General features: G+C 39.6%; 1 pseudogene; it reads left to right on the top strand.

Moving 5' to 3' along the window:
- Positions 1–6,754: 6,754 nt before the first annotated feature.
- Positions 6,755–6,877, top strand: LOC111745884 (annotated as a pseudogene).
- The last annotated feature ends 10,715 nt before the right edge of the window (positions 6,878–17,592 follow it).

The following is a 17,592-nucleotide window of genomic DNA, read 5'->3' as shown; positions in this document are numbered from 1 at the left end:
CCAGAGGCTCTCCGCCCTTCTCCATCCCTTTCATTGGTGGCAATGAAATCCAAAGTCCTCTTCTAGTCTTTGTCCTGGTTCTGTCCCCTTACTCTGCTCCATCCATAAGACTCCTCTGCTTCTTTCCCACTCAAGCCTGGTCCCACCTGCCAGCTTTGGAGAGAGCTGTTCCCTGTACATTTGGCCCATCAGGGAGGCCTTCTCTGAGAGTCCTAGCTAAAGAACAACACTTAGCTGACATTTCTCCCCTCACAGGATCTCTTTTGCTCCCCATCTCTGGCCTTTCCATACCGCTGCCCCTTAGCCCCACTCCAGTGCCTGGCACACAGCAAGCCCTCAGTAAATGTGTGATGTGTGAAGCAGTTAAGAAATGGCAATTTCATAACATCAAGTGGAATAAAAAGGTGGCTAATCATCTAAGAGAGGTAGAGAAGGAATGAATTATTCCTCCCTTACAGATGTTAACAAATATCTTGAAACACGTTCTCATTCCAAGAACCTCCACTCAAGTCTAATCATGGCTTCGGTCAAGGCTCTGTCTCAAGTGGAGAACAGGAACATCTATCAAGAGAAATGCCGGAGTCCCATGGAACCAAATCAGCTCCATGGCAAGCCTCCCTTGCACAGATCTAGCGGGGCTACTACCACCAAGGAAGATGGAGAAGGAGTGTACAGGGTTCTTCACACGTGCAGGAGACCGGGTATTAGGGCCTGTGTCTGCTCCCTGCCTACAAGTTACTACTCTTCTCAGACCTCATAAGCGTTCTCATAAGTTAAAAGTTTGGCTGGAACACCTACCCACAGTGTTCTTACAATGGTGGAACTGAGTGATATGGAGCAAGCAACTTGGACCCTGGTTATGGTATGAAAAGGGGTGGCACTGGGTCTACTCAGTGAGGAGGGCAGGAGACAGAGGCCCTCCCAACACCGGACTCACCTCCTTGGGAGTGCCATGGGGAAATGTAGAGCTGATTCTTATGGGAGTATGGAGAGGAAAGGTTCCTTTGCAATCATCTTGAGAGCCACATGCTGAAAAAGACTTGAAGGTTTACATCTGTGACACTTCATGTTGTTTTGACAGAATTCTTTCTTTAAACTTAAAAGGGGGAGCAGAAACAAATGTGACTATTAAACTAGCAAACTAATAACAGTGCCTTTTGAAGGCTCCATTTTATAATAAGCCTTCTCCAAACACACCACAAGTTTCTGTTTGCATTCCCAAATTCGCAAGTCCACAAGCTACCCAACAGCCTCTAGACATGACTGAGTCCTAAGTCTACCATTGCCTGGTTTCTCCATCTGTCTCTTAAGAATGATTCAACAATGACAACAAGAAAGAGAGAGAATGGAGATGGATGAGACTAAAAGGAAAAAAGAAAGTCCATGTTTCTGTGCTAGAAAAAAAAATTTCTCTTTGCCCTTGAAACCCTGATCTTTTTCTCTATCTGAAAGGTAGGTATGTCAGGAACTACCTAAGTATAAATTTAAAATATTGGAAATCGACTGGGAGTAACCTGAAAGAAGTCAACAGTGACTGTCACCCAAGGATATGCTGTATCATACAGATGCCCTCTTGCGCTCCACTCCAGGGGTTCTGATTCAGGGTATGTATCGGTTCATATAGAGGTGTAGGAGCAATATCTGTATTTTAAATGCCCCCAGGTTGTCCTGACTCACTCCAAGTGTAAGTTGCCAACAACTGTAACAGTGAAAAGTGTCTGGAGTGATGCCTGCCATGGAGGATTCTGCCCACTGATTAAGATTTCTTCCAGAACAGTCACTTATCAGCCATGTCAAACTTCAAGGTACAGAGAGGTTCGAAGCCCCCAGAATATTGATTGGAATACATAGCCACAGTCCTTATCAGTAGCAGCTGTGAATTTGAATACTGACTTGAATTCCAATAACCCACTTCTTTCCACTCTCAGCCTCTCCTGACTTCCATTCATTCGTCAAGTATGCAGTGATCTCCTGCCACCTGCCAGGTCCCTGATACAGCAGAGGCACTGGGGATACAGCAAAGAACAGAATGGACACAGAACCTTCCCTCATGACACATGCGGTTCGAGGGAGAGACAGAAAGCAAGCAGTAACCCCACAGACAGCCATCTAAGAGCGGTTACACAAGCCAGGAAACAATAGGATTGTGTAAAGGTATGTGACAGGGGTCTACTTCTGCTTGAGGATCAAGAAAGCCATCTGTGGAAGGAGTGTTTAAGCTGAGAGCTAAAGAACGGGAAGAGCTGGCTAGGCAAAGAGCTTTGGAAAGGAGCATATGTCACACATTTTTACATAATAGTCAGTAAGCTTTGCCTGTAAGGGGAGAAATCTGCCCACTTCTCTGTTGTGATCCTTCAGAGACAGCACTCTAGACAATGAAGTAAAACCAATGAATCCCTAAAAGACCCTCAAACCATCTCATATTCTAGCCAAGTAGTGACCAAGGGGCTAGATTAGCTTTGCCTACTTTATTCATTCATTCATTCTTCACTCAGTAATTTCTTGCATAATCTATTTTTCTCAGGCACTGTGCCAAGTAGAGGTCATATAAAGCTCAATCAATCTCCATCCCTAGCCTCCAGAAATTCATCACCTATTAGGAGAGACACACTAACAAGTAATTGTAAACTAGAATGTAAAATGGGAATAAATATGATACTAAACCCAAGAGAACTAAATGAGATAATATACAAGCATGCAAGATGCTTAGATGAGTGGCTGGAACATGGTAAATATTCCATAAACTTTAGTCATCCTCATTAGAAGATGACAGTGTGTAGGATCCCAGGAAGGGTAGAATAAGGTATTATAGTAGCACCTAACTGAAATGGTTAGCAAAGGTGGGAATAACACTGGAGCTGGCTTCAAAGAATGACTAGTTAATCTGTAACGTTAATGATAATAGCCAGCCTGTACAGTGTGCTTACTGTGCATCAGGCACTGAGCAAAGTGTGGTCCTCATTTTATAGATGAGGAAATGAAGGCCCCAAAAGGCGAAATAGCTAAGGGCAAATGGAAAAACCAAGATTTGAAACCAAGAGGATCAAAATCTAGAAGCTGATTTTTTTTCTAGTAGTTATATTTTTGAATTTTAGAAAAATATTTAAACTTCAATAAAGAGCAAAGAATGTGTTATAAAATCCCATGTACTTATAACCTGAAATTTATGCATTCATTTTTATATGTGCTTTAGTTATTTTTTGTAAAGGCACTGAAATACCACTGAAATATCCTCTGTACTGCTCACTCACCAATTCCATTCTTCTCTTTCCCCAAATATGGCCATTATGGTGAATCTGTGTGTCCTTCTAGTCCTTCAGCTTTTACTTGAATCATCAGTATAGATGTCCAAAAACTAAGATATTTGTAACAGTAAGTAGTAAGTTGTATTGTGTTTTAAATATCCACACAAATTGTTTCATTCTCTATGTGTTGCCCTGTAACTTGCTTTTGTTCGTGCAGCACTATACTTTGCTGCATGTAATACAATGACACTTATGGATTTGATTTATTCACTTTACCTGCTGTACACCAGTCCATTTCACACCACCAGTGATGTGGCCTCTTCCCCAAACTCCACATCCTACCTCCATTGTGCCCATACCAGGTTCCACAGACGGGCCTGTGTTAGCTTACCTGGGCACACCAGTCTTCCTCCAGCTGCCCTGACAGAAATTTCAACTCACTGATTCTGGAAGAACACAGCAAGTTCTCCTGGCTCCCATTCACTTGCACTACTGGAAATTGAAAAGGACATGCTAGTCAAGAAAAAGTAGGGCAATAGGAGACAGTTTACTTCTGCTCCACCATCCTTTCACAGAATAGCTGATTTTACCAATATTAGTATTGCTGTCCATTCAATGTTCAAGCACTTTTGTCTATAAAGAACATTAGCCCATGTGAAACTTAGAACTATGCTGATAAGGAACACAGATGAGTCTATGCCCATTTCAAAAATAAATAAATGAGGCTCCAAAGATTAGGTGATTTAGTCAAGGTTCTCAGAATTTAAGATTTTACATATCAGTAAAAGAAAAAAAATGTAATAGTGAGACAAGCATATTTATTTTGTCCATTGACATTTTTAAATATCACCTACTATCACCATTATTTAAAAACAAAAGAAGAATAATAACTACAACAAAAAGAAAATAAAGACCTTTATCTCTGAATATAGTAAGTCCTTAAAACTGAATAAATTTAACTCTAGAGAAAACTAAATCCATTGCTCTTATTTTTTTTGCCTTTTAATATAACTGGCGCAAACTTTGTCTTAGACCACCATGGTCCAAGGACCTGCATCTGGAAACTATTGTGTTAGAGCACAGAATTTTAGAATTACCATATATCTTTAAAATAGCCATGTTCAGATAGGAAGAATTAACATTGTTAAAATGTCCATATTACCCAAAGCAATCAATGTATAGATCCAATGAAATCCCTATCGAAATGCCAATGGCATTTTTCATAAAACTAGAATAAACAATCATAAAATTTATATGGAACCACAAAAGACCATGAATAGCCTAAAGAGTTTTGAGAAAGAAGAATAAAGTTGAAAGTATTATGCTACCTAATATCAAACTATACTATAGGTCTATAGTAATCAAAAGATCATGGTCTTGGCATTAAAACAGATACATGGATCAATGAAACAGAAGAGAGAACCCAGAAATAAATCCATGCCAATATGGTCAGTTAATCCATGACAAAGGAGGCAAGAATGTACAATGAGAAAAGGACAGTCCCTTCAATAAATGATGTTGGGAAAACTGGACAGATACATGCAAAAAAATGAAACTGGACCACTTTCTCACACTATATATAAAAATAAACTCAAAACAGATTAAAGACTTAAATGTAAGACCTAAAACTATAAAACTCCTAGAAGAAAACATAGGCAGCAAACTCTCTGACACTGCTCTTAGTAATATTTTTTTGGATATGTCTCCTCAGGCAAGGGAAACAAAAGAAAAAATAAACAATGAGACTACATCAAACTGAGAAGTTTTTGCATAGCAAAGGAAAACATCAACAAAACAAAAAGACAACCTGAATGAGAGAAGATATTCACAATGATACATCCGATAAGGGATTAATTTCCAAAATATATAAGAAACTCATACAACTTAACACACAAAAAAAGTCTGATTAAAAAATTGGCAGAGACCCCGAATAAACATTTCTCCAAAGAGGACACACGGATGGACAATAAACTTATAAAAAGATGCTTAACATCACTAATCATCAGGGAAATGCAAATCCAAATCAGAATGAGATATTACTTCACACCTGTCAGAATGGTTATCATCAATAAATCAACAAACAACAGATATTAACAAGGATATGGAGAAAAGGAAAACTTCATGCACTGTTGATGGGATTGCAAATTGATATAGGCACCATGGAAAACAGTATGGAGGTTCATCAAAAAATGAAAAATAGAACTACCATATGACCCAGCAATTTCACTTCTGAGTATCTATCCAAAGAAATCTAAAACAATAATTCAAAAAGATAAATGCATCCCTATGTTCACTTCTGCATTATTTACAATAACTAAGATGTGGAAGCAACCTAGGTGTCCATTGATAGATGACTGGATAAAGAAAAAGTGGTACATATATACAATGGAATATTACCCAGCCATAAAAAAGAATGAAATCTTACCATTTGAGACAACGTGGATGGATCTTGAGGATATTATGCTAAGGGAAACAAGTCAGAAAGAGAAAGACAAAACCATATGATTTCACTTATATGTGCAATCTAAAAAAAAATAATAGAACAAACAAAACAGAAACAAACTCATGGATATGGAGAACAAACTGATGGTTGCCAGATGGGAGGGGGATAAGAGGGCTGGGTCAAAAAGATGAAAGAATTAAAAAACACAAATTGGCATTACAAAATAGTCACGGGAATGTGAAGTACAGCATAGGAAATACAGTCAGTAATTTTGTAATAACTATGTATGGTATTGGACAGGTACTAGACTTATCAGGGAGAATTGCTTTGTAAATTATGCAAATGTCTAATCATTATGCTGTACACCTGAAACTAATTTGTAATTAAAAATTAAAAAAATTTTAATAGATAAGCAAAATATACTAGTAAAGAAAAACAAATAAAAAATAAAATAGTCATATTCAATCACCTCTGTGATGCTTAAATCCCTTGGGTAATATACTTGATTAGTGTGTGTCCAGCAAGCTGTAAGAACGACATTACGATGAGGCCATTTTGGCATGCAGACATCTTGATGTGTAAAGTATAAAATTTTAATTGAGGCTTTTTGTTAACAGCAGAACATATCAACCACTCTAAAATACAAATAAAGATATGAATTCTTTAGCATTTTTAGCTCTAACCTCAGCTCCATGCCAGAGCTCTGTCACGGATCTTCAGCGTTATCATCTCCTCATCTTTAGGCGAATCGAAATGTGCAAGTGGCAAGTAGGATGTCAGGAATGGGGGCCTGAGTCAGAGAAGAGCTGTGGATCAAGCCTAGGAGGAAGCTGAGTGTGTGTGGCGGGGGGCGGGGGGCCTGGTGGAAGGCCAAGGGGGATGAGAAAATGGACCAAAGGCATCTATTATGCACTTAATTCAAAAATAGCAGGAAGTTTAATAGCAAAAATGAAACCATTTGTTATATTCTGCCATTGCCAAAAAGGTTTGATTCTATCTTAAAAAGCATATTTAAACGCCCATGGTATCAATATACTACAACACTGCCTCAAAATTTCCATGACATGTCTACGGCCATGCCACCCTGAACAAACCTGATCCCATCTGATTTCAGAAGAAAATAAGCAGAATTGGGCCTGGTTTAGTACTAAGATGGGAGACCACCTAGAAAGACCAGGTGCTGTAGGAGTAAAAAGTTAAAAATAAGGGATTGTAAGTTGACAACGTCCTTGCAATCTGTGAGGTCAACCAAGGGTTGCCTCATCTAAAAAAAAAAAAATTTCCATGATATTAAAACAGAATTGTAGAATTGGGTATGATTACCCCCAAAAACAACAATCTGAAGTATCTTTGAACTTTCGCAGCTATTGGAAAATCTTTCTTACAGACAACTAAAATGTATTTCTATGTAATAGATGCCAGGATCCCAGACCTCACCTTGGCCCTCATCCAAGAGAATCTAATTCCTCTTCCTCGTGACAACTTTTCATACAATCAGACCTTCCCCCAAATCACTTCTTCAGGCCAGGGGCCTCAGTTCCTTCGTGAGTTCCTGATGTGATGTAGTTTCACATCCCCTCCCTTATCTTAGACATCTTCCTCTGAATATGTTTTGACTTGTCTTTATTGCTCTTCAAGTGTGGCACAGAAAACAAAATTTAGTTCTCCAGACCTTGCTCTCCCAGTGGATCCATCATCCCCTTCACTTTAAATGGCAGCCTCGTTCATGAGTCATAAGAGCACACTAGGTGTTATTGTCAGCATAGCACATCACTGATATTGCAACTATGCCGTCAGTGCATGGGCTCAAACCTGGATCTTCTAGCTTATAAATTGGGGTACTTTCCCTGTACCACACAGACTTGAGGCTCCCAGGACACTGTCCTAATGAGAAAGAGAGATGTGAGCACATTGCTGCTGGTGTGCAGCTCCAGAATGAGACACAGAAGTTCAACTCCAGATGCTCTCCTTTCCTTTATCCCAGCGAGTCCTGGTTAGAAATCCTCTAAGTATTAGAAGCATGGTCTCCAGCTGCTTGGAACACATTTGAGTAACTTCTGCTTCCAGCTGTCATCTCCATGGCACAGTAGTTGCTTGGAGGAGTAGGAAACCAGCAATTCTCTAGTAACTGTGCACTCGCCCTAGCATCCTCACCCCCATATTGCCCTTGCAGATTGCCTGCCTGGGGACAACATACAGGTGTCTCAACCCTTCGCAGAGTCACAACAGTAGGGGGATTTGACATAGTGACATTCAATGCATGAATGAGCAACAAAAATTAGAGAAACTTCCAGGGGGAATGGAATCAGTAGGAGACAGATCATCTACCACTCTTGATTGACTTTCCCACGGCATGAAAATTTCTCTTCTGCTATGAAAGAAAATTTTCCTGAGTCCGCCCCTACTTCTCTCACTGTATTTCCCTTTAAAATATTTTCTATGGTAAGTGAGACAGTCATTAAGACACTAAAATTATGAAATGCTTATGGATATACTTTAAACAATGGATCCTTGCAGCAAACCTTCTCATGGTGAATAAATCCTGACTAAGCTGACTGTTAACTGTAGATCCCTGTAGTAAACACACACACACCTCACACCACACACACACACACACACACACACACACACACACACGCCTCATGTAAAACCATTACAGGATAAATTCTTTCTTGAACTATGGTTCCAGCTGTGAGAAGTTCCCCATTAGCAACAATTGCAGGGTGACAGTGATTCACCATATATCTCATTTAGAACAAAATAACTCTTATGAGCATCCTAGAAGGATGCATTTATTCACTATCACAGTGAATTTTAACTTCTCAACCATTCATCTTCTCCCCTCCCATTAATTCTAGGTTCTGCTAGCAGCCACCCTCCTTAATTCTCATTATAACTATTAATATTAATAAAGATAGTGAGGCTTATGAGAAGAAAATGTCTTTCAGCACAGAGGAGACAATCCCCGCCACTGCAGGAAAGGATTTTAACATTCAGATTTCATTATCATTAATGTGACTTCTGCCAGCGAAAGATTTGCACATGAAGACAAAACTCTGCCTAGACACATATTGGTTTCCTTTCATTAATAGGGACATTTTCAAGAATATTCAAAATGCAACACAAATTAGACATGTCAGGAGGCTACAGAACACACTGCTCACTGTGAAAAATGTCAAGTTGGTTGCAGTAAGAAATTCATGGTATGGCAGTTTCCTTCCCTGCATGGCAGAAGTTTGAGCTTAAATGCTCCTTAGAGATTTCCACTTGGAAAGGACCTTGTCATAAGCCCTTGGACTGAAAGAAACCAGATGGCCAGAAGCTGTTCGCTGTTCTTCAGCCTCTGTAGAAGAGAAGGAGAGAAATACAAGAGAAGGAGAGAAATAGGGTCAGGGAGCCTATTCCAGGCCTGTCAGGTGCCAGGCTCTCTGAGCGTATAGGGCAGAAATAGTGGCCCAGGAAACTCACTCAGGCCAGGGCTCTACAGAGAGATGCACGCTACTGATGAAAGCACGCTACTGATTTTAGAATTCCTGAAGTCCACTGAAATGGTCCAGTAAGTGTATGTTGCATGCTATCCCGAGAAAAAGTAGAGTCAGTCAAGGTCTGCTCACAAGGTGCAGGTAAGTGGGCAACAGCAGGTTGTAACCTGCTTTGCTTCTTCCTTGGTGAGCTGTTGTGCTTCTCCAGAGGGGTGTGTGTGTGTGTGTGTGTGTGTGTGTGTGTGTGTGTGTGTGTGACAGACAGAGATGGGGAAAGAGAAAAAACATGACATTGATGTAGCTAATGATTGCAAGGGTTGGCTAAAATTATCAAGCCATGAGCTTGGATTTGCCATTCATACTACTCCCTGACCATCTAAGACTAACCATAATGTTGTAACATACATGCACATGTGCACATGTGTGAATGCACACATGTTCACACAGAAAATGTTTAAGAAAAAGATTCACTGTAATTTCTCTTGGTCTTTGGGAGGACAGGGAAGCCAATGATCAAGTGAGTTCAGTGTGAGGATTCCAGGGCACCTCTGCCCATTATCTTCCATTTAAGGCTGACCTTGTACACACTCAGTAGCCTTGCATTCCTTTTTATGGCAAACAACATCATTAGTGCACCATGGCAACAATCATGTCTACTCTTACAGGCCTTTAGGTGCTGAAAGGTGTCTCATTGGTCAGAAATGCATGTCACTGCTCTCAGTTTTGGTTCTTGAACTGCTAAATCAATTTTACCCCTACAATCTGGGGACCTAAGAAAGCTAGAAGAAAAAAGCCAAGTGGACCACAACTCTTTTCTTGAGTAAACAATCTATTTACATACAAAAGAAATAAGACAGATCTTATTATCCAGCAGCATTCTACCATGTTATGCAATTTTACCATTGACCTAGATAACCTGAGTTCTTGGAAAATTCCAGTTGGACTGTACCAAATAATACAAAAACACATTCGCATTATCCCAAAAGATAAATGTCTTTAAATAAAAGTGTTCTCATTTTTTTCGTCATTAAAATAGGAATTTAAATTCCTATCCTTCTCTATTCATGGTTATAGGTTGATGCAAGTAGACTGGATGAACTATATTTCAGCATCTATTTTTACAAAGTAAGAAGCACATGAAAATCAAAGTAAGGAAGGTTCTCACTTTGCCGGCCTGCACTTTCAAAATGAAGTATTGAAATATTGTCTGGAAAATCCAGTCCTAAGACCATAAAGATATTTCCCTGTGAATTTAACTTAGTATCAAAACAGGTCCTACAAACAGGAAATAATGTAAATATTCAAAAAGAGATATAAATTAATTCATAATCTTTCCATTAGTGGATATTTTTCATGACATTTAGCAGTTTAACCAATCTCTAAAAATATCAACTCATTCTAAAATTTGAAAGTGTCAGTTCTCTGAGCTGTCTGAGTCCTTCCCAATAGAACAAGTGAATTCCCCACTAGTCAGATGTCCCTTCCTGCTGGGCCACTTAATTGAACCCTCTAGGTACATCACAGCCCAAGTGACTCCCCAGAGGAGGAAATGCCCAAGGACTTGAAAAGAGAAAGTATTTCACACCTGCTAGGCCAATAAGAATCATTTACCCTTGAGTGTCAGTAAAGGAAGAAGCCAAAAATGGCTCTTAACCAGGCATCCCCTAGGGAGCACAAGGCTGTGTATGCATCTAGGAATTTTGCTTCCTTTGGTCTAGGTCAGTAATATTCAGATCATAGCTCTTCAGCTTCAAGCAGATCTGTTCACATGCAAATTGTGGCTGGCAAAGCCCTCTCTTTCTCTACTAAAAAATATATATTTCACCTCTTTTTCCAGGGCAAAACCAAGTGATGCTTTTATTTAGTAATAATTGCAAATATGGCTCCTGTTACATTAAACTCTGAGGAACACTAATGCAAGGCCAAATGCAGCTACTCTGACTTCTCATAGGAATGACTTTCACTCTCAACTTCTCTGGGGCCCTTAGCCAAGCAGAACCTTCAGCGATGTATTGAACTACCAACCATGATAGGGCTGGGAAAGGAGGAAGGAATTTCCTAATGTTTTCCTATCTGATCCATACCAGCTTCCCCAGAGAATGAGCCTAAGACAGAATATTCTCACTTGAATCCAAAATGCGTATAGACCAAGTAGCTCAGGACTTACCACTTGTTTGCACTGACATTGTCCCAGTGGAGACTCAGAAAAGTAAAGTAACTTGTCAGAGGCCACCCAGCAGTTAAGTATCAGAGCCATGACTCCAACTCAGTTCTGTTGTGCTCCAAAGTGCATGACCTTTACATTGTGTGGCACTGCTGACATTTTTCTTAAGAGTTCTCAGGGACTGTTTCAGTTAAGGTAACATTCACTGCTATAACAAATAAGCCCCAGATTGTATATCAACTCAAATAAGATAGAAGTTTATTTCTTGAACACATAAAGTCTGAAATGAATATTCCTGATAGGAAGCAGCTCTCCTCCAAGCAGTGATTCGAAGACCCAGAAGCCTTCTACCTTGCGGTCCTTCCATCTCAACCTGTGGCTTCCATGGTGGTCATGCTCGTCTTCACCAAGAAGGTAGAAGAGGGAGAGAGGGCATGGAGGATCATTCATGGGTCAGGCCTGGAAATGGCCCACATCCTTTAGTCTAGAACTCAATCTTTTGAGAATGTAGTCTAGCTGTGTACCCGGGAAAAAAAGAAACTGGTTTGGTGAACAGCTAACCAATTTTTTTCTCACAAAAGCTAAAAAATTTAGTATTTGAGAAGAAAAGAACATGCTACCCGACAAAAGTTTGTGGCATAAATTATGTGCGTTTTAAAAGATAACATGTATTAATACATTTATATGCATTGACCACAATTAAGATTTGAAAAACCTTTTAAGCCAGGCCCTATGATCAGTAATCATTTTATATGTCTGAAGAGAAATACAAAATCATTTACAATCTTTCTATGAGTAAACATGTTTCATGATATTTAGCAATATAACCAGCCTCTAAAAACAACTACTAAAGATAGAATTAATAATATAAAAGGGTCAGGTTCCCCTAAGTATTACACCATCAGTAAGAACTGGGCTTGGCCCTGAAAAGTACCTTCCCACTTAGGTAGACCCTGTTGTTTCAACAGGAGAGATGAATATCCCAGAACCCACAAAGCCCAAGTGCCCCGCGGGCTACATAAATGCTGGTGCTTTAATGTTACTGGCAAAAATTTACACAGCTTTCCTATTAAGCCCCAACTCAGCACATAAATATTTGAGATTTCATCTACCCACATCACTTTGGCCAGTGATGACTTCTCACTCCAGACCCTTTTCAGCAGCAAGAGAAGGAAGAAGTTCTGATGACAGTGACAACGTCTTAAGCACTTTCCCTAGGCATGAGCTAGGCAGTGACCAAGGAAGATAAAACTGCATCCCTTCAAAGTCTGTTCATTGGCTGTTTCAAATGTCCAGGTGCATATATATAGCAGTATTTGGAAACTGAAGCTCTGAGCACCCTGAAGAATAAACTAAACGTGTACGTTCTCATAAATTTGGGGTAGATAAAAGAGAGTTGCTTAAGACAGGAAAACATTGACTTTATTTTTATGGTTTGTTAGATGTGGTTCAAGTAAATGTCTCCTCTGCTCTGTTAGCAACCCTTCCTCTGTCCCCACCCCTATTTTAGCTTTCTTCTTGGCCTTCTGCAGAAAATCAGACGGGTGGGAACCAAAGCTTAACATAGTTTGTCAAATGCTAAGTGCTCGTTTCAATTCCCCAATATGTATTAAGCACCATTAAAACCAGACTACAATATAAGTATTGGGGTTACGACATGGTCCCACCTTAAAGAGGCCCTATTCTTTCTGAGAAAGCAAAGGTGCATATTCTCTTGCATATAGAAGAAACGCAGAAACTATTTCTTGCATGACCGAATGAATAATCAGACCCTGTAATCATATTCTATGTCAAGAAAAGATCTCCAGCCTTTTCTAAAAAATGAAGACCATATCAATTTGGCTGAGTTGTTGACCCCTGTTTCCTTTCATATATTAGGTAAATTGCACAGTTCTCACTGATAAGAGTGAGTGAAAACAATATTAAAAGAATTTCTCCCTAAAAAATATTTTAATATGCTTTTTAAAAATTTCTCAATTACAGTTGACATTCAATATTATATTTGTTTTAGGTGTACAGCATAGTGGTTAGACACTTTTATAATGTACAAAGTGATCCCCCATAAGTCTTGCACCCACCTGATACCATATATAGTTATTACAATATTATCGACTATATTTCCTAAACGGTACTTACATCCCCATGATTATTTTGTAACTGCCAATTTTTACCTCTTAATAGCATCACCTTTTTCACTCAGCCCTTCAACCTCCCTCCCATATGGCAACCATAAGTTTGTTCTCTGTATCTATGAGTTTGTTTCTGTTTTGTTTGTTCATTTATTTTGTTTCTTAGATTCCACATATAAGCAAATCATATGGTATTTGTCTTTCTCTGTCTGACATATTTCACTTACTGTAATATCCTGTAGGTCCATCTATCTATATTATTGTAAATGGTAAGATTTCATTTTTTTATGGCTGAGTAATATTCCATTGTATATATGTACCATCTCTTCTTTATCCATTAGTCTTTTAATTTGAGCATTTAATCTATTTACATTTAAAGTAATTATTGATAGGTATGTAGGTGTTGCCATTATATTGTTTTCTGATTGTTTCCATAGCTCTCTGTTCCTTTCAAATTCTCTTGCTCTCCTCTCTTGTATGTTGATGACTTTCTGTAGTGTTCTGTTAGAATTCCTTTTTCTTTTATTTTTGTATATCTACTGCAGATTTTTGGTTTTGGTTACCCTGTGCTTCACATATACTAAGCTATATTTATAGCAGTCTGTTTTAAGTTGATGGTTGCTTAATTTCAAACACATTCTAAAATCTACAATTTTTACTCACCCTCTCCACATTTATGATTTTGTCATTGTTTTTTACTTCTTTTGTGTCACATACTTGTGTGTATCCTTTAATTTCCTATTGTAATTATACATGATCTTCCTACTTTTGTGTTTCATTCTTTATACTAACTTCAGTATTGGTTGATCCACTGTTTTTATTACGTACTTGCCTTTGTCACTGAGAATCTTTTTTGGCAATATTTTCTTATTCGTATTTTTTTTTTTTAATTTCTTCTTCTTCCTGTAATACTGGCTTGAGGATGAACTCCTTCAGCTTTTTCTTCTCTGGGAAGGTCTTTATCTGTCCTTCAATTCTAAATAATAGCTTTGTTAGATAGAATAATCTTGGTTGTAGGTCCCTACTTTTCATCACTTCAAATATTTGGTGCCAATACCTTCGGACCTGCAAAGTTTCTATTGAGAAATCAGCTGATACATTCTCTTTGTCTCTAACCTTTGGCATTTTAATTATGATGTGTCTTGGTGTGGGCCTCTTTGGGTTCATCTTGTTTGAGACTCCCTGTGCTTCCTGAACTTGTATGTCTATTTTCTTACAAGGTTAAGAAAGTTTTCCAACATTATTTCTTCAAATAGGTGGTCAATTCCTTGTTCTCTCTCTTTTCCTTTTGGTATCCCTATGATGAAAATGTTGGTATGCTTGATGTTGTTCCAGAGGCCCCTTAAACTATTCTCATTTTTTTTTTTTTGGATTCTTTTTTCTTGTTGCTGTTCTGATTGGGTGTTTTCTGCTTCTTATCGTCTAGATTGCTGAGTCAATCCTCCACTTCATCCAATCTATGATTGATTCCTCCTAAGGTAGTCTTCATTTCAGTGATTGTATTCTTCATTTCAGTGATTGTATTCTTCATTTCTGACTGGTTCTTTTTTATGATTTCTATCTCCATTTTTATGTTTTCTGTCTCTTTGTTAAAGTTCTCAGTGAGTTCATTTACTCTTCCCCTAAATCCATTGAGCATCCTTATAACCAGTGTTTTAAATTCTGCATCTGGTAGATTTCTTGTCTCCATTTAGTTTAGTTCTTTTTCTGGAGCTTTGTTCTGATCTTTCATTTGAGACATGCTTCTTTGTCTCTCCATATTGGCTGCCTTCCTCTATTTGCTTCTATACATGAGGTAGGGCTTCTGAGTCTCTTGGTCGTAGTAGGACAGCCTTATATGAGTCCAATGGTGCAGTCTCCCTGGTCACCTGAGCCAGGTGCTCCAGATGTGTTTCTTGTGTGGGTTGCATATGATCTCCTATTGTAGTTGAGCCTCAGTTGCTATTTTCACATCAATGGAAGGGATTGACCCTTGGGCTGATTGGTTGTTAGGACTGCTCAGTGACTACAGTGCAGGAACTGTTGTACAGAGGCTGACCCTATGGAGTAGGATTCACTTTAGCAGGTCTCTGACACCTGCCCAGTCTGCCCTTTGTGTGTGTTGTCCTCGGATGTGGCCTTCGGTGGTCCTCTGGTTCAGACTGAAGTCGGTCACCAGGCGAGCAGGCCAGAGCCTCCTGGGGTTTGGGGGGCTCCACCTCAGGCAAAGTTCAGCTGTGGCCTGTGTCCTGCCAGGGGCCACCTGGCATGAGCCACCAAGCAATCTGCAGATGGCCACTACCCACACTGGTCTTGGATGTGCCTTGAGAGGCCAAGCCACTAACTGAGGCTGGCTGTCACTAGTGCTGGGCTTGAGACTGCTTGGCAAGGGGTATGGGCATACCAAGGCCAGGTGCTACTTATTTAGGTTTTGTGAACCTTTGAGAGATTTTAGTAAAGTCACAGCATGAGCCAAGACAAGGCATTTCTATGGAAAAGCCACTGAAAGTGGCTTGCGTGTGTCCATAAATTGGGTAGGGGGAGTGTGTCTCAGGGAATCACCAAGGTGGGGTAGCCAAGTTGATGGAGACTTAGATGTGGCAGTCACCTGGGTCTGCCCACTGGGCAGGGAGAGGGCTCAACAAAGAAACAATGCCCTCTGCCAACACTCCTGTTTAAAAGAGAAAACTGCCCCTCCAGCCTTCTCCCTGAAGCCAGACAACTCAGTTCCTCCTTATATGTCCCCAATGCTGGAGCTCAGAGCTAGTGAGTCCGCCAGCGAGTAAGTCTTTGTGTGGACCCCTTAAGAGGAATGTCTGCAATTCCTGCCACCCTCCCTCTCACTCAGACACAATCTCTGCTGGTTTTTACAGCCAAAAGTTGTGAGACTTCTCCTCCCTGCACTGAAACCCTGGGCTAGGGAGCCTGGTGTAGGGCTGGGACCCCTCACTCCTCAGAAGGGACCTCTGCAGCCAAGATATCCTTCCCAATTCTCAAACACTGCACGTGGTGGGATCAACCCATTCCGTGTTTCTGCCTCTCCTACCAGTCACAGGGTGGTCTCTTCTGTGTGTCCTCAGTTATAGAACTTCTGCTCAACTAGACTTCAGGCGATTCTCAATTATGGCTGCTCTGTAGGTTAGTTGTAATTTTGATGTGACCACAAGCACAGCATTTACCTACTCTGCCATCTTGACCAGAAGCCTGGAAGTATAACTTTTTCATAATATTTAATTTGCCATTAGTATGTTCAAAAGGAGAGAAGGCCCTCATGCGCTATCACACATATTAGCTGACTTGATTGACAGATCATTCTCATTGCAAATTAATTCTCTGGCAATCTAGTTACTTGTACCAACCTCTGTAAGACAATAAATTGACCTGTGAGAGATGAGGGATCCTCGGTGTGCTGTTGAAATCAGATTCAATCCTGAGGCCATTGGCAGGCCACCTTGTGAAGTCTTTGGGCAGCTGGTTGGGCAGCCTGCTAGTCATCACATTTTTTTCTCAGGCTCAGTCACTCAGCACTGCTGTGGGATGTTGTGCATGGTACAGTGAGTGAGGTTAATGTGCAACCTTCAGATGCTTCCAGGAACAGACGGGTTGGGAAACATAGTTAGCATTGTATATATGATCTAATGAGTCCTCACATTAAGGTTGAAGGCCCCAAACCTCACCATTTGAGAATTTTTTCCATGAAATAAGTTGACTATTTAATTGAAATACTCATAGACCCTACTATAAATCGAATACATTTTTGTTTATTTAAGTGAATTTTAGGAACAAGAGTCATGCAAATATACTATAACTCTGTCATTTCCTCCAAAAACCACAAAGAAAATGGATTATCAGCAATGTGTATACCTGCATTTATGTGTTTGAAAACTATCAACAAATTCATATTCATGTAAATATTTGTTTCTTAGTACAGCTCACATAAGAATCACAGTTTAGAGAATTTCAGTTCTCTTTGTTTATGGGAGCTCCATTGTAAGTAACTAATTACTTTTCTCTTGCTACTTTTAAGATTCTCTTTGTCTTTAACTTTTGACATTTCAAGTATTATGTGTCTTTGTGTGAGTCTCTTTGGGTTCATCTTGTTTGGAATTTTCTGTGCTTCCTTTACTTGTATATCTATTTCCTTTGCCAG

The sequence above is a fragment of the Pteropus vampyrus genome, unplaced genomic scaffold (assembly GCF_000151845.1).
Source record: "Pteropus vampyrus isolate Shadow unplaced genomic scaffold, Pvam_2.0 Scaffold167, whole genome shotgun sequence".
In the NCBI taxonomy this organism is placed as follows: domain Eukaryota; kingdom Metazoa; phylum Chordata; class Mammalia; order Chiroptera; family Pteropodidae; genus Pteropus; species Pteropus vampyrus.
Note: the sequence above shows the minus strand (reverse complement) of the source record. Positions and strands in the feature narration are given on the sequence as shown.